Source organism: Amblyomma maculatum, chromosome 4 (assembly GCF_055883805.1).
Source record: "Amblyomma maculatum isolate TAMU_Amacu chromosome 4, ASM5588380v1, whole genome shotgun sequence".
Taxonomy (NCBI): Eukaryota; Metazoa; Arthropoda; class Arachnida; order Ixodida; family Ixodidae; genus Amblyomma; species Amblyomma maculatum.
Genome location: NC_139347.1, coordinates 59,288,129 through 59,306,810, shown reverse-complemented (window position 1 = coordinate 59,306,810; position 18,682 = coordinate 59,288,129). Strand labels below are relative to the sequence as shown.

General features: G+C 51.6%; 2 protein-coding genes across 2 annotated transcripts in view; one reads left to right on the top strand and one right to left on the bottom strand.

Moving 5' to 3' along the window:
- LOC146191171 (tudor domain-containing protein 3-like) overlaps positions 1-18,682 on the bottom strand; it is a 151,488-nt gene that overhangs the window by 61,462 nt on the left and 71,344 nt on the right. The window lies entirely within an intron of this gene.
- Positions 1-18,682, top strand: part of LOC146191174 (uncharacterized) — a 28,280-nt gene that overhangs the window by 4,364 nt on the left and 5,234 nt on the right. The window lies entirely within an intron of this gene.

Sequence of the window (18,682 nt, the reverse complement as noted above, 5' to 3'; positions counted from 1 at the left end):
GACCGGTCACGCGCATGAAAGTAGCAGAGCCACGCGACTATATAGTGAACACACGCAACTCCAGATGAAGACAACACGCTTCTTTTTTTGCTCGCGGTTACAAATTTCTCGGTGGCGCGCCTTTGGCCGGCAGTTCGCACACAACGAACGGACTTTGAAAGGAGAAACAAGTACAATAGAGTCGGAGAAGCACATCTACGGTGCGCGATGCTCCGTATACAGGCCTCGGAGATGACCAACAGAGACTGAAACGCGGTCGCGCACAGAGCAAGGTCTTTATATAAAGGCGATGCGCGTGCGCAGGTCATATACGCACGCAGCGGCCCGGATCGCCCCGATTTTTCGGCGGCGTATACCGACACTAATAACCGGGCGGCCTGGCCACGCGATCCCGTATACAGCTTTGTTTGTATACTGGCCGAGACCGTTAAGGATACACATGAGAATACACCACCGGCAACTCCGCGGGAGCGAGGAGGCGCCACTCCGCCGTCACGCTGAGTATTGAGCTGCGGGCGCTTAGAAAAGCGCGTAATCCAACACATGTCAGATAACCGTATATACTTTTTTGTTTATTTGTTTGTTTTATGAAAGAGGCCTTCTAAATCCTTATCCCAAAGCTAAGTAACAGATGTGTGAGTGCGCCGTGCACAGTGCACGCCGGACAAATCGGTATGGACTAGGACCACCTTGAGCTGCAGCTCGCGCTTGCGCCGGAACGCCATCGTTCTTGCGTTGCAACCCTATCGACATGAGACCTTTACGCGGGGAATTTAACCCACTATATAGTCATATATGCTTAGTATAAAGCAGCAGACGTCGAACAAACGCGGTAGGCGCAGCGACGAGTGTACACAGCGAACACAAATCTCAGATGAAATAACCCGTAGAAATGTCTATCACTCGGGAAGTCGGATAAAGTAGACGAAAAGTGGGCACAGTGCTTTGTCTCCGCGCTCTCTTCTTCCTTCTCTTGCCTTTTCAACTCACCGCTTTTTAATTACCGCGATGTAAAGGAAACGTACACCTGTGCTTATACGTCAGGCGCGCGGTTCACGAACACAAAAGAAATCGCGAGCGTCAACGAAGTTTAAAGCCACCTGAGCTTCGCAGTCACACAAAGTGGACACGCTGAACGAGGTAAAAAAAGCTTTGAGCGTTTTGGAGGAAAACGGCAGAACAGTCGCCGCACCCACTCAGACTGTAAAGCACACACACACGCGCGCCCGAGCTTCCGTGCGAGAACTCTGAATTCACTTCAAATACAGAAGCCGCGATTGTATAAAAAGGGGAAAGACACGGTTGGATACTATCCTCCACACCCACTTCCTCTTCTTCTTTTTTTTTTTTCCTCTGAACTCCACCAGCATGTCCTTGGGAGGCGCTGGGCAAACAAGTCTAGGAATGCTTGGCTCAGTTTGCATAAAGCCAACGCGGAAAGCGGCAACTTATGAGCGCTGCTCTATCCCTAGTCAGTGCGGTTAGCGGTCTGGTTGCATATATGTTTCAAGCACCTAATGTTATATACTGAGAAGACTTCTGAACCACGTGTATGTTTAAATGGGCAGGCACCATTGCCAGTTACGATAAGGCGCGACTGATATTGACATGCCGCGGCACAAATCACAGGAAGCAAGAGAAAAGGATGAAAAGAAAATAATCAGATCTCGCAAAATTGCAGCCACGGCCAGACAATCCATAATTTTAAGTTAGGCCGCGATTACGGGTTGCGCACGGTCACCGCCGGTTGCCAGTGGTGAATGAACATACTTTAGGGCACTAATTTCACATGTTAATTTCACATGAGATACGAGAACGTCTACACAGTCGACGACGCACTCATAAACCTGCATATGTTTAATGAAAGAAACCACGCATACATAGCAATGTTAAAGTACGCCTCAAATTTTATCTAGCTCTTCTTGGAGGATAAGAAAAGCTCTCAATTTGTGACTCATCGTGCCCATAAAGAACTGCTAATGCGTGAGAAAAGTGCACATGCTGCCCTGAGCCAAGAGGACTGCTCCAGATGAACTCGCGCGTCTTGCAAGTGCATAGCAAAAAAGTGGAACAGCTGGTCAAGTACACGCATTATGTTTAGAGATTGGCAGGGTATCGCGCTAGCCTGTTAGTACCGACAAAGCCGTCTAATTCGGCTCTGGATGCCAGCATAATCGCGCCAACTGGACCGAATCGCGCACGCACGCACGCACGCACGCGCGCGCGCGCGCGCACACACACACACACACACACACACACACACACACACACACACACACACACACACACACACACACACACACACACACACACACACACACACACACACACACACACACACACACACACACACACACACACACACACACACACACACACACACACACACACACACACACACACACACACACACACACACACAAGTAGGGAAAAGAAAGAGGACGACACCGGCTTAAGCGTGTCCGCTCGTCCGTGCAGCGCACACATAGGCAGCTCTGGGGTTTCGAAGCACGGGTGAAAATCGGTTTAGAGATCGGGTTCCCGCACTTTTGCGTCGCCCTGGCGCGCGAGAGACAGAAAGGCTCGATATGAAGTCGGCAATCTCGAAACTGGGCCATACGCGAATCGCGGATCTCGGCGCAGAAGCACCGCCCTCCTCCACACGACCCAGGAGGACGAGTTATTTTCGACGAAGACGGCATTCCCGTCAGAGAACACGGGCGAGCGCGACGACTCCCCCCAATCGCGCCGGGGATTATACGATTCTGCCGCGTACACATTTTGAAGGGAGAGAGAGAGAGAGAACGGAGTTGTCAAAGTGGAGTAAGGGAACGGTGGTCTATGTGGCACATACAGTGCCGAGCCGAGGCTAATAGGAGGGGGAGGAGAAAAAGGTGCTGGGCCGACCATTGTCGCCGCGGCGCGGGTCATCTCAGCTGCAGAGGAGGGGACATCGAGGTCACGAATGTGGCGTCCGCGCGCTAGGCACAGCCGTCGCCAGAGAGGATCTCCGTGCAAACGACGGCACGGAGGACGCCACAGGCACAAATTACGGCCATGCAGCCCGCCGGCGAGACCTCCTCTGTCCGCGTGCACTCCCCCCTTCCACTGCATACAGGCACACCGGCGACGACGACGACCACGGGAACGTTATGGCAGCCGAGCGTTGAAATCGCCGCAGAATCGGACGATGCGATGTCGGCACGATTATTTCCCCGCGTCTGCGGGGAGGGGTGTCCGGCTGCGTTCACTGACCCGTTGCGATTGCGGTAGCCGCCAGCTCCATCAGAGGACACGGTGGACAGAGCACGGGAAAGACGCTGCCTGGAAGGGGGCATAAAGGCAACGAATCATTTGAACACCGCTCCACGGACCATACAACGCCGGACACGTATTACAGGAGTGCCGAACAAACCCCGAACGTCGCCGTCCGCACCACAACGTCGGACCGCACGCACATAAGGCGTAGATGAGACGGAGTCAGCGTACTATGACGCTCATAAGCCCGGTGGGATGCCGTAATTGCTCGCTACAAACTAACATTAATTAAGTTATACAGTCAATAAAAAACATTCTTTTTTTTATACATTTATACATAACGCGTTGATATAACCGTTCGCAGACGCATCAGTAGAATGAATAAAGACGAGTCCATCCAAATACGGTCGCACTGAATGTGATGTTCCATTCGTGACTTTGCAGGTATCGCAGAGAACGAATAAACGCGCAGAGAATTTGCAAACGCCCTCAGACACCGAGCAGAACGAAATCGAAAAGCAGTGCGACACGCTCCATATTAACTACAGTTTGATCTTAGTCAAAACGAAAACAAACCCACGCGCTGAAGGGTGTATTGGTCGACCGTACTCTCCATTCAGGTAACAGCGCAAAAACCATGGACGGAACACAAGAGCAAGAACACACCACGAGCGCTCGTGGTGTGTTCTTGCTCTTGTGTACCGTCCATGGTTTTTGCGCTGTTACCTGAATATGAACGACCAACAAGCCCAAGCTGCTCTTCCGTACTCTCCCGCAAAGCCCAAATTTACGCCAAACGAAGACGCACTTCTACCGCGACTTTGAGCAGCGCGCTCGAAATCGATGTAAAGCCGCTTGGTATCACGTAGCATGGATAACCGCCTTCCCCGGAGACCCCAGAAAGCCCAGTTTCGCGTGCGAATTTGTGCGTGCGGGGCCAACTTAGAGAACACGCGAAACTCAGTGAAAAAAAAAAAAAAAAAAAAAAAAGAAAGAATAATGGTAGATTTATATACTATGGTTCACAGGCGCTACAAATAGTATTGTAATAAAGGCAGCGACCGGCAGCAGCACAAGAGAAGCGCGTTGCTAGCGACTGGGCGTGACAAGTGGACAAGGAGCGGAGCGCGCGAATGACCTCCGAACATTCGCACGCCGTGGAATGCGGCACAATGGCACGCTTCCAGTGGAGGCCAATTCACGCGGACACAGAGCTCGCGTGTAGTGCGTGCCGGTACGTATATATATACATGGTCCTCTCGGGAACCTTTTTTTTTCTTCTTCTTTGAGGCCTGGCACGCACCCGTCGTATTTATCTGATGTCCGCACTACGTTCGACAGGCGCCGCCGCAACATAACGGCGTTCCTTCTTCGTCCTTCGCGCCGAAAAGGCGCGCCGCCCAACGCGCGCTGCCCTACATAACTGGAAAAAACGGCGACCAACAAGTGCCAAAGTAGCGGCGGCAGCAGCAGCAGCCACTCGAGACTTTTAAAATAACGGAGGAGGGCGAGGGAGCTCCCAGCTTTGGAAACAGGCATTCTTGACTTTTCTTTCTTCTCTTTGTTCCTTCTCCATCGGAGTGCGTAGGCACGAGATTGGGTGCAGTCGGTGCAGCGACCAGTTCCTGTAGGCGAGCAGCGGACAGCCGGCCGCGCACCGGACCGTGCACAGCACACGAATGTGCCGGGACAGCCAGAGGAGCACCTCTGATTGAAGCCCCCTACCCCTCGTCTTACATATCGTATACAGCCGCCTAGCTGAAACAGTTTAGCGTGACGCAAGCTGATAACGGGCTAAACCACGAGTGTATAGGAAAATGGTTCGCTGATTGGCCGGTGATATGGCCAATCACAACAGCATACTGTAGCGACAGCAGTGCAGTCAAGCGCGTCCGGCTATCACGAAACATTCCGACGAGCTAAAACTATCGCGAATGAGACCCCCTCATTGGCTGACGCCGTCTGTACAGCCTTATTGCGCCACGCGACTTCAAAGACGCTGAGCTTGTACAGCGGAGTGTGTATATATGAGTGCATCTGCGAATCGCGCGCGAAAGAGCTGCCGAAACAACGGGTGATGCGAGCGCGCACTCACACTCAGACGCACGGTGGCGGAAGTGAGCCGCAGAATCCCTTTTTTCTTTTCTGGGTCGCGGCCTATAATTGCCGCGGCGGCAGCGGCGGCGCGAAACGAGCCGGAGACGGATGGAGAAAAGTGGTGGGAAGAGAGGCTGCCTGCTTACGTGTGCTTTAGTTCGAGCCTGCCGCGGAAAAACAAAACAACACAAACTGAATGCGTTACACAATGCAGATACATGGGTGAAACAAGAAGGCGGAGAGGGGGGAGATGAGAAAGGAACAAGACTAACAGGGAGATGAAAATGCTTAGTTGGACGACAAATAGGCAAGGGCAATGGAAGCAAACTAGCCGTATAGTCTTGATACTGCCGCCATCCACCCGTACCCTCCTTGGGGGCACCCGTCACGGACTATGGAAAGCGTTCCTGTAACAGAGGCCGGCATTTTCTTTTCGGCGACAGTCAATGATCCCGATCGCAGGCAGCGGCGGCACCTGACACGGAACTCTTTCCTTCGGGCAAAAGCGCGCCAGAGAGACGGACAGACACACGCGGAATGCGTGCGAGTTGGGAGTGTTGATACAAGCGGCCACCGCCAACTGAGTCAACCCCGCTGTCCCAGTTCGCCTGACCGGGCAGCCTTTGTTCGTTATTTATGTTTCGCATCGCTGCCCACCGCTGCCACCAGAGGCAGCGGTTTTCAGGAAGATGCAGCGCCACCGACTGCTGCTTCTATGCTATGCTGTGTCCTGACCTGGAGCTACGCGATATGCAGTGCCGATGAGCTCGACATAATCGAACGAGCGAGTGAGTGAGCGATCCATCGAGAGCGAGGTGTTATAATACGCGGAAGTTTGATGCTGTAAGGTTCCGTGACACACATTAAAAAAAAGGAGGGGGGGGGGGGGGGCATATACAAAGTGTCAACATTGGCACTGTATGGTAGCTGAGTTGGAAAGAAGCCCGTTCGGGACCAGGGGTTTATGCATCATTTGCACCACAAGCACGACAAGGCGATGCAAGTATTGAACAGAATTAGCAGAATCATCGGGCGCCGGCCGACATCTTTGGAAAAACGTGACAACGCCAGCAGGCGACGCTGGTGGTGCGCCACCAATACAGCAGATGGAATGATCTAGGCAACTAAAACTAACTGCGTCGGAGCTCTGCGCAGCACAAACGCACCGCCCAACGTTGAAGGTTTTGCTTGGTTTATTGGGTTTAACGTCCCAATACGACACAAGATCATGAGGAATGACTTAGCGGGGGGATCCGTATCATTTCGACCACCTGGTGGTTCTTTAACGTGCACTGACATCGCACACGGATTGCTTGCTTTTCGCCTCCATCGAAAAGCGGCCGCCGCAAGTGGGATCGAACCCGCCTCCTTGCGATTAGCAGTGGAGAGCCCTCACCGTTGAACCAGAGCGGTGGGACGTGGCGATGAAGGAACTCAGATATTTCTTCAATACATCTGTCCACGTTCCAACCCCTTTTCCCGCCCGCATAATTTGACACTGAGCAGAACTAATTATTTGTCTTCTTTTTTGTTTGTTTTGTTTTTCTTTCAGCGAGACACCGGTGGGACGCGAGTCGAGTTTTTGAAGCTTTCGCGCAACCATGTTTTGTACATGTACTGTACGGTATAATATGTCATGCGGCACGACTTTGGGAAGCAGAAACATTCTATGAGGCGACGAAGGCACTACAACGGAAGGGAGTCGACAAATCGGCGGCCGTGAAAACAAAACAGCGGTAAATCTTCACGAGAACTGTACGGCCACAAAGCGTGCACTGTTATTCGAACACACGACTGTTGTGACGACAAACTCGCTCCGGTCATTCAGCTTCGCGGTGACGTAATTTCACCGCAGTACTGCAATTTATCGCGCGTCGGCGCGTGGTAAATTGATGAAACGGTGCCCCATTAAACGAACTCCATTCGGACAACTGCTAAACGTTGGCACGTGCACGCACCATCCATTCCTATAGATATCCGAATCCGGACATAAAACGGACAACCTTGGTAGACGCTCAGCGAATAAAGAAAAAAAAAAAGAAAAAGAAAGTGGTAGGGTAAAGCGGGAGGGATGTGGAGGTGCAAAACGATGAGTGAGCTCGCCCCTTCTATGTGTAACCTAAGATCACAGGTCACCGACATTTTATTTGCTATAGACCCGAGGAGAAAAAAAAAATGAAACTGTCTTTGAATACACACGCGACGCGTGTTTGCGTTAACACACGCCCATGACTTTAGGTCTTTGCGAGAGGGCGATATGAGTTTAGCGAAACGAATAACCTTAAATTTCTACGTTTAACGATATGGCCCCGTCTAGTAGAGAATATCGAGCGTTTTCATTTCTGTAAGGTGAAGACGTCACAAGCCCCGCACCCGCTCCTTATCCAGCCTGTATTTAACAAATTCTCTTTTACTGCGCCGGCGCGGAGCTAATTTAAACCCCGTGTTTTATACCTTGCACGGGATGCGTTGGCGGCCATAATTATCTGTCGTAAACCTGAAAGCCACTATGCTCCAGGTTAGTGAAGCAAGATGAGGACGTTAAACGAGCGAAACTCGGAGACATTTTTCATCAATAGGAAATTCGGCGCGTGCACGTTTAATATTGGAAGCACGAACCAAATTCCACCCGCTATAAACTGTTGTCGGAGCTGACGGTAGCGAAGCCTTTGCCATTGCGACTACACGAAATTTGCCAGAAATAGATGCTGCTGCTTGGTAAGCCATTCACCCGGTTATATGCGTCTGCTAAAGGTTATGCCTCCCGCGAGGCTGTGTGCGCGATACACAATGCATTCTTCCGCGCTCAATACAACCCACGAACGTTCACGTATGTATACGGAGAAGGTTGAAAAAGGCTTGCGCGGATAGATGGAAGAGCTAGTATAAGTAGGCGCTGTACACATGCCGACTACGCGATTATGATTTTACCGTAATACAGATTTTCAGCGGAATTCCGAATATTTTTCGAACCAGAGTATGCTTCCCCCTCCCCTTTCCTTATTATCTTGCGCTACCTCAACTGATATATTGGAAAGGGGGGAAAAAAAGGGGGGGGGGGGGTACCGGTTTCTATGGTACCCACCGGTTATTCGATCAGTACAAGATTTCCTCCCGGCCTGGTGTGGTGGTGGTGGTGGTGGTAGTGGAAAACATTTTATATAGGATGGCTCGGCTGATGAACGAATCGCTGACCCATCAGCACAACATGCCGCACTAGCGGTCGAATACCGCCGTTGTCGACTACTATATTGGGCTATGCGCATGCGCGCTAGTGTCGAGGGGTAAAAATAAAAGAAAAACGTGCTCGCACAGTACGCGTCAAAACAACGTCAGCCATATTAAATACGCGCTTTTCCCGCAACGTTCAATATACATAACAATTAAACTCAGACTGCGACCAGAAGCAGAAGCACACCGTAGATCGTCCACGATATCGCAACGCGTCGCGAAATCTAGCTCGCAAGAAGAAAGCTGGAATCGGACGCTTCTTCGCTTTGGAACGGACGCCCAAGGACCCGGAACGGGCAGGGCACGCGCCTTTTATTCGCAAAAAAAAAAAAAAAAAAAAAAAAGAAAGAAGCCGAGAGAGTAGGAGTGCGTTTCGCCACAGGAGGTGCAGTTTCCTCCTCCAGCCCTTAATGGGCGACCGGCAATTTCTTTCTCGTGACAAGCACGTCCCGGCTCTCTTAATGGATTGCACAAAGGAAACAGAGAAGGGGGCCGGAGGATAAGGCTCACATAGTCGTGGTCACACGGCGCAGGAGGCAGTCGATTCCACAGGCCCCGAATTTCATTGCGAGAGCGCGTTCACTGACGCACGCGTAATTCGCCTGTACCGCGAATTGCGAAATTGCCCAACACAGCTTTTCAAAACCACTGGCGTCGTAGGCACTCAGCGGCTCCATGGGAAACAGCTGCTACAGACGATATGTCTGTCGATATTGATGAATAAAGCGTTTGGTAAAGACCCAGCAGTGGTTACGGCGTTCGACTACTGTTCCCAAGGGTGCGGAATCAGATCCCGGCCTCGGCGGCAGCTTTTCGGTGGAGGCGAAAAGCAAGGCGCCCGTGTGCTGTGCGATGTCAGAGCACGTTAAAGAATCCCAGGTGGTCGAAATTTCCGGAGTCCTGCACTACGGCGTCTCCCATAGCCTGAGTCGCTTTGGAACGTTAAACCCCACAAAACAGAACAAACCAGCATTAGCCAAAGAGAATTAAACTACACATTCGACACTACCTACGGCATCACGCATTTGCGCTTGCGTTGCACAGGTCCAGTGCGAGCGACTATAAGGTTTTTTTTTTTTTTTTTATTTCACAAACGATATATGGAGTAATGTAGCCTAGCATGAAAAGAGTGGACACTGAATGCGAGCTATCTAATCTCCAATGGTCAGACAAGAACTAAGGCGAAACTCAGATGACAGTACACTGTGCGATGCCAGTGAGTCGGGTGGTCGAGAGAGAGAGAGATAGGGAAGAAACCTTTATTAAGCCGGATCGTCATATAGGGCCGAGTTATATTACCCTACTAGATGGCCAGCAGGTCAAGCCTGCTAGCGACCTCGTAGGCGCGCTTGAGGATCCGGTCTTGTATGCACGGGTCCGAGCTGCGCTGCAGGGTCTCCCACTCATCTGGATGCAGGATTTCTCCTAATTCTGGAGGTGGGGGTCCTCCTCGCATCCCCAGTGTTCCAGACTTCATCGCGCCACCTCCTCTCTCTCTCTCTCTGGTATATACTATTTCCCTCCCTCATTCACCCTTTGCCTATCGGCGCGGTTGAGTTGTCCAGCGCAAAAAAAAAAAAAAAAAAACACTGGCTATGAGTAAAAGGCGGCGCTAGAGAGATATACTGCACTTTCCTTTAGCCGCAGCCAGTTATTTTTTTTTTTTTTTTTTTAACCGGAGAACGCAGCCGGCACGTGAAGGGCTGCGGATGCTTTCCTGTAAGGCCAGTGTGTTCGCCGCTCACTGGTACGAAAAGGACGTCTCGCCGAGGGACACACATCGTCCGTCACGTGCATCGGCCGCGGCATGCATGCAGGCAGCCCCCAACGAACGGCCGTCAAAAACGTGAGGGTCACGGCGGCGATCGGCTTCGCCCTCGGGCGAAGCCGACACAGATCCGGTTGGATTGCGCGGCCTTGCGCCCGGCGCGGTCATCACCACGCTCATGATGTATAGCCACTCCTACCGCCACCACCGGTTGCGGCTACCGATCACGAGCTGGATACCCGAGTCGACGGAAGCGAAAGGCAGCGACGTATAAGGCTGAGAGATATTTCGGTGCGCGTTAATGGATACCGACTATATCGCATATGGGAATTAATTCGGCGCACTAGGCGACTATACGAAGCGTCGGTGCGCCAGCCACTGACTCTGCCGTTCTCTCCTAAGCCTGTACACTTTAGTGTGATGGGCGCCGGCACTGGAGGAGGTGTAAATGCGAAACTCGGGCTGTCGCAACAGCGCCTCACAGCCGCCGGAAAGTTCGCCTTCGGAGAACTGAGTCCGCGGTCCGCGCATATAACATGCGCATACACTTATAAAGGCTAGGAAAAAGTTCAAACAATTTTATCCTCGCCGGTTGGCATAATTATTCTGCTCACGTTTGCGTCTTATGTCGAGAGCGCAATTTTCGCCTTTGCGCACAGCTTCTGCGCACGCACGCTCACAGCGTGTTCGGATAATGAGTACAGTCATTTAATAACAGCAACAACGCGTAACGGGTAGCGCAACGCATGAACGAAACACGGGCGTCGTAAAGCTAGAGTGTGTGCCGCCGTGGGATTTCCCCGTCGCCATAGCGGATGCGTTTATCTATTTCGAGTCGCGCTCAGTTACGTGCGCTTGTCTTATATAAGAAGCGAGGGCAAAATACCGGGAAAACATAAAACACGACTTCACAAAACAAGTAAGCGCCAAGCAGGGGCACACGTCTGGCGCAGCATTAGCATAAAATGTGACAGTCACCGCTACTATCAGGCTGAAGTCGTAATTAACAAGGAGCCCTAATGCGAGAAAACAAACGCGAGCGAAGTAGAGTAAAGAATCCAGCATGCTTGCGAGCAAAGGAAGCAACGAAAAGCACCAAGCGCTCATTCGGGGTGGATAAGGATTCGTTAGCGCAAAAATGTTTGTTAACCCTATCGCTCCAATGATCTTTGTTCAGATGTGATGTACCCCAAGCTATAGCGTGATCAATATTTGCCACCGCTTGTTCTTGCGAGTCATTAAACGTGATAATCGCGAGACCGCTGCCAGCGGACATGAGCTCAATCGCCTATAGACAGGAAAAAAACTCGTGCGTTGCGGGTGGAGTCAAAAAGCGAAGTCTTTCCAGGAAAGAGTCGCCCCTTCAGTTCAGCGACGAGGCCGAGCACGGTGTACCATGCATGCGCTAAGAAGCGCAGCTACTCGGTCGAGCCGTCAAACAGCACAAAACGCGAAGATGTCCGTGTGCTGAGCAATGTCATCACCACCACCAGCAGCAGCAGCAACAGCAGCCGGAATATGCCCACTGCAGGGCGAAGGCCCCTCCCCATATTGTGTGACCACCGTGAAACTAGGAGCCGTAGTGGAGGGCTACGGAGCAATTTCGACCACCTGGGGATCTTTAACGTGCGCTGACATCGAACAGCCCACGGACGCCTCTTCGTTTAGGCTGCGTTTCGATGGAGGCGTCCGTGTGCTGTGCGATGCTGTGCGATGTCAGCGCACGTTAAAGTTCCCCAGGTGGTCGAAATTGCTCCGCAGCCCTCCACTACGGCTCCTCTTTCTTTCTTTCCACTTTCACTCCCACCTTCCTCCCTTCCCTTACGGCGCGGTCGAGGTGTCCACAGAAAACGAGTGAGACAGTTACCGCGCTTTCCCTTCCTATAAATCAATCACAGCCTCCCACCTAATTTTCTGCCGCCCCCTGCTACGCTTTCTTTCCCTTGGAGTCCAACTTTTTTTACCCTTAGTGACCGTCTGTGTACTATGTCGGTGCACGAAATTACTACTTAGCCTTCCACTACGGCACCTCTTTCCGCTTTCACTTTCCCCTTCTCTTCCCTTTCAGCGCGGTTCAGGTGTCCACGAAGGAGTGTGACATATACGGCGCCTTTCCTTTTCTCTGAACCAATGTAGCGCTGTAGATACAGGTGAACAGAGCGCAGTAAAGAACTTTGCGGACGAAGGTTGAAAAAAAAGTGCAATTACAAATCCAGTCGCGATACAGTACTAAATCAGCCAGAGGTGTCAAACTTCGCCTCATTGGTAAACAATGAGCGTCTCATAAGGGCCGCGCATCTTAATCACATTCGGAAGAAAGTATGCATGTGCCGTCATTGTACGAACACAATCTGCCGGAAGGAACTTTACGGGGCAAGAGGCGAGAGAACTAGGTTTCACAGAAAATTAAGTGATGCGTATGAGAGGGTTTAGTTAAGGAGGTGCCGGATGCCGCCTCATTGCACGCCCAGAGACTTTGCACAGCAAAGGTAGAGAGAGAGAGAGAGAGAGAGAGAGAGAGAGAGAGAGAGAGAGAGAGAGAGAGAGAGAGAGAGAGAGAGAGAGGAGAAATAAGTCACGCAGAAAAGTTTGTATTCAAGTACTGCCCCGTGGCTACAAAGACAAAAAGCAAAGGCAGGGACACGCGCACGACGAGTAGGTCAGGAGGGAATCCCATCGCATTCCTCGCAGTCTTCCAGCGATGGTGTCGCCGAGCGGCTAGCGCCAAGCCACGCGCAGGTCAGTGGGTTAGGCGACGACGCGCACACGGTGCCCGCAGCCAGTCAACACGGCGACGCAGATTTTCGGTAGCGCAACCCTCGTGTACGGCTTCCCTTCTCCTCCTCCTCAACCTCCATATCCCAGTGAGCAGTTCAGCGAGCGCCTCCCGTACACGTCCGCTCGTGCACAGCCTGCTTGCGTCCTAAAGCACCCTTTGTTTTCACGGCGAGGAAGACGTTCAAAAAAAAAAAAAGTGGGGAGGGGGGGCAGGAGGGGGCGCTCGCGCCAGTTTATCAGACGCCCCAGAAAACAGACACCCCGCAGTAGCAGAAGCAACGCAAGCACAGGAGGCCGAGAAGTCGCGCATCGGGCTCATCACACCTCTGGGCGCCCGCGCGGCGCCTGTTGACCCTGTTCTCTGGCGACACGGAGGAGGACGCGTGCGCCCTGTGAGCATAGTGCACGAGATTAATTCAGTACACTAATTTGTGCGGCCGTGGATGATCCCAAGAGTCCCGAGCGATATTTAAATTGTAATATATTTTATTTATTGGAGTCACCTATGACAGTTTCAGCCAGAGACTTATATCATAGCCAGAAGGCCGTCCTGCGTGTTTCCCCCGCGAAACATAACATATTTGCCAGGGCGAGTGGCAACGTCATCGTCACTGGCGCCCCTTCCGATTCTCGACTTGGGGGACAGAAAGCAGCAAGCGGGTATTTGGCGCGCCGTCGGAATACCAAAACGACGAGGAGAGAGAAATCGAGAGGCAAGAAGAGAGAAGAAGAAAAGCCACTTGGCCTCCCGCAAGAATACGGTAGACCGCATTCGCGGAAATCCCGTACGCGCGCTGCTCCGCGCACGAAGCAGTCGCGATTAATCCGCGGAGTGCGCGGCGGGGCGGCAGCAGCCAAAGAAAAACGTTGGAAAACACTAAGAAATAACAGCGCGCACTACACGCCTAATTATCCACCTGCAGAAACCACCACGTGGTTCTTTAACTCACACGCTTCGAATCCACTTCCCCGTTACAGACAACAGAAATCCTCCGTCACGCACCTCAAGCTCGCCTTCTTCCTCCTCCTCCTAACCACCTCCCCAAATTCGGTGCAAATCATCCCGCGTCTGCGCCGCCTCGACGGGCACGGCGCGGCAGAGTTCCACGTCTTCAAAGACAAACGCCGCCTAACCTCCAGCACAATGCTGGCAGCGGGCCAGCTCGTCTGCATCGGGAGAAGCTAAGGCGGAGCGCGCGCATCGTAAATACTCGGTCATGTTGACCCTTACATCGTAATCGCCGCCGCCAAGCGCCGCTACGAAACAACACGAACGACGCGCGAACGAAACGGACGCTTGTTTTTCGTCGGGTAAAACGCGGCTGCCACAGACATAGAGTTTCTTACTCTTACCTAGAGGGAAAGCTGTGCTGCCGTCTATGGGCGTTTACATGGAGTTTCCAGACGGCCAGTTCAGCCACCATGGGCGCTCAAAGCATCATGGGCCGGTGAGCTACCGAGTGCAGAACTACAACTTTTGACCAAAACTAATGCGAAGATAAACGTTGTTCTACCGTAAATAATGTCCTAAGATTGAATATTGTGACTATAAATTACAAAAAGAGAGAGAAACAGAATGCCAGTGTGAGATTTATCCAATATAAGCGATGGCTCTTTCTCCTATTGGCTTAGTTTTGAGCAGCACAAATACCAATATTTCGCACTTAATAGGCAAACTTTGAAATAAAAAAACGTTACAAAAATATTTATGGTTGTGCAATCACTGAAAGAAGTTTTTAGTGGCATTTCGGGAAACAGAAACTATTTATTGGCGACGTCTGCTTTTGCGCCTTCGCTACTATGGCTTTCGCGGTCTATGTACGCACCTTCAAATGATGATGATGACGAAAAAGAAACATCCCAGTAACGCCACTCCACGTACCCGAGAAAAACCGACTGTCCCGCAACAAGTAGCACACCGGCCCATGATTCTTAGCGCGCCCATGGTGGCTGAAGTGCAGCGCCCTCAGCTTTCCCTCTAGTTAGTGTAAGGAACTCTATGGCCACAGATGAGGACCGGATGCAACCGGAAACCCCGCGAGCAGGGCACGTCTCTCTGAAGGCGCACTCTGCATATGCCGACAAGCGCGGGTCAAGTTACTGAGAGATAATTGCCGACAATCGTCTGCGCTTTCAAATTCAAACTGATTTCGCTCGAGCAGACGGCAAGCGGAAAGGCGCAATATTCAGACCACTTCTCGGTGACAAGCACGAAAACTGAAAAAGATATCACCGTAAGTCATAAAACAAAACTGCCACGCAGAAGGCTTTCATCGGTAACACACTGGCACTTGCTACAAAGCAAGCTTCACGTAAATTTCCAAAATAAAGTGCCCTGAATCTCGCTTTTTTTCTTCGTCGCCTTTTTGACTCTTCTGCATCATATCGCCGGCGGCCAAAAAACGACACCGCTCCAAGCAAGGTCAAAGACGGCGCTGGAAAATAAAAAAGTTTCACAACGGCACGAAACCGCCCTCAGACGGCGCGACGATACGAAATCGCTTGGCCAGCAGGCTCGGAGGCCGCTATCGTTTGGCCGCGAACTCGGCACGTGCATAGTGCATAGTGTTGACGCGCGGCTGGCGTGTATCTTAGTGGCTTAACGCAGAGAAGTCCAGGAGCATCACGGGCGTCGAACAACTTCCGAACCAGCCGTCGCGTGCAAACCGAACGGACCTCCGTGCAAACAAAACAAAGGCGAGCGTCGAACGCGATTCTCGCTTTTCTGTCTTGCTGAAAACGCCGAGGAATGCATATGTGCTGCGTTTTGCATGGGCATGCACTCCGCTGCAGCTTTAATTCAGGGCGTATACTGCCAACACGAAGTTTTTAAATCCTTTTTATTTGGTACCGCGTGTCCTTTGCCTGTACTTGGTAGTCACTTGCGTATTTGCGTGTGCCTGCTTTTTGAAAAACCGAAAGTTCTACGGGGCAATAACCTCATAAAATCTCATCTAATCGCACAGACTCTCATACGGTGCACATCATTATCGTAAAATATCCTACATAAGTTATGATAATATACAGGAAACTATGAGACATTATGGAATTATATGCGACTTGTATGTGATTTCTTATGTGAATTGAGTGAGATTGTGTGAGAAAATGTGAGGTGTTCCTCATACAATTTTTCCAGTAATCTTCTCGCTTCAACAGCACGCACTGTTGACATATGTTTCCCGCATCTGTGATTTAGATGAACCGAACTGGTGCGCAAAATCACCAAACGTTATTTTCGGCACTAACAGAGATGTTACCTTCGTCAATCAGAAATTGTACGCTGAACTGAACGACTACAGGAACGTTCTTAGAGACTGTGAATTACTTGAAACCCATCTGCCACCATTCGTGACTAAACATGATCGCCTTTCCTTGCCGTTCAATAAGCGCCAAGGCCTTTTGACAGTAATGAATAGAGGAAAGGGTGCGATCGGTTAGCAAAGAGTTTCTTACCGCGTGAGAGTGTTAACTAAGGCACACCTGACGTCACCATCAACGCCTTTCACACATGCAGAAAAGCATCAGGAGCAATTTGCTTTTTTTCATCTGATGGAAGCTCAGTCTTTCAAGACAGCGCAAATAATAGAAAACATTTTGCCTTTTGGCGCATGAATCTGCGGCCGTTTTGGATTTATTTTGTTCTTTCTTTTACCCGAAGTTTGTAGAGCACGCTCGAGCATGAGATACCAACATCGTTTTCTTCACGCGCCACATGGCGGCCAGGTGTCGAAACGGGGCCACACGCTCAAAAATAATACCACTCATTTCGGTCCTTAGTGCAACTTTGCCAGAGGAGATGGAGACGTCGACATCCGAAGCGCGGCGTAATAGGCTGGCGGTAACGCAGTGGCCCGTGAACCTTCACTGGCGGCGATGTTTATTCCGTCGGCGTTCGCAAAAGTCAAACCGGCTTCAGAGCCACCCGTATAAGCGCTTTTAGAGAGGATGAGGGCGGTAGAAAAAGTCTTCCCAGCCAATCACTCGGGCCGCGCAAAAAACGCTTTCCTGTTTTCGATGTCAACCGTAAACGCTGCGGACAACCTACGAGGTGCGCACAAACAGACAGCACCCGTTTAGCGGTTGCGTTAATTTAGTTGTATTATATATACACGCGTCCGCCCAAGGCCGCCGCAAAAAGTGTGCCCCTGCCGTGTGAAGCTGCAGTGCACGACGCGGCTGTCATTCGTGCAGAGGACAGAAGCGGGTTGCGCTATAGGCCCAAAGCCAGTTCTCACCGCAGCTGTCACGGCTGTGATGTCTGCCACCCGAGGCCCGCTATGCAAGAGGGAAGATTCGCTTTCCAGGCGGGGCCGCAACCGGCCGTCGTCTCGTACGCGGAACACGTTGGCAGCGCGCCCATGCCGCCCAGCGAGTCGTGGAAGCGATGCCTTCAAGGGCGTCGGCGCAGAGATCGTCTCATCTGTTCTTGCGAAGTGGTTGTATTATCTTCATCGGCGACAGTCAGAGTCGACTCATCATCATCAGCCCGAGTCGACTAGCGACGCCCTAAGTGTTATCCGTTGCCCAGAGTGAGTTGAGCACGCACGCACTGCTCAGTTTTTCCCGATCGAGATGCATCCGGAGCTCAGACGGCGATGGCAGTGACGGCGCCAAAAAGGGAAGGCGAAGGGACACTCATTTTGGTGATTTTTTTTTTTTTTTTAGAATCTAACGGTAGTTGTTAGTAAACGATGGCACATCAAGGTGTTATTAGTTTTCGTTTCATGTTTATAGGAAACAATATCGTATGTAGAAGCCCATGGATGCCCTAAATTTAACTCCCTTGTCCGTGCCCTCACTACGAATATCCAGGCGCCGTCCCAGGCGACAGACGGATTCTGCTGCGGGCAGCGGTAATTTTCGTCCGAGGATGCCATACCCCGTACCACCACAGCGTCCTGCGGAAATCGTTCGGGTCAATCGGTGCCAGGAGCGACTCGGTCAGCGGCGGACACGGCCAGGCAGCGGAAGCAGGGGGTGCCACTAAGAACGTCCTGCGGGCTTCACTTACTGATATTCCCTACGGCCTGCGTCGATTATAAGCTACGGAGCTTCTAGTCTGGTCAGTCCGAGTGCCCAACAGGGAGGGGATTTCCCGCTCGAATCTTGCTGATAAGTAGTACGAAACAGTGAAACAGTACCGCGAACCACTGCATCTCAGGTGGCGCAGATATTCCCGAAAGGGGTCGTGTTGCGAGCTCGCAAAACCCACGTCTGCTGCTGGTAATTCGTACCGACGCCCGCAGCACAAAAGCACCGACGACCCAGAGACGGAATGTGGTCCTCCGGCACGAGCTTGACGCCGGGGTCGAAAGGTCAGGTGTTCGTTCTGTCGATGTCCAAGTAAACGCGGTGTCCATATACGTGTCTACATGCATGTATGGCGGCTGACTTCTTATAGCGGACGCCCCCAACTGCTGATATACTAGTAGGTTGTCCATTTCAGGCCACTATAAATTCACTTTCGCGGGCACTTCATGTGTGTTCGGTTTCCTCGCAGAACGTAGACTGCGGCTAGTTGCACGCGCTTACTGGTGCGGCGGTTTCAGA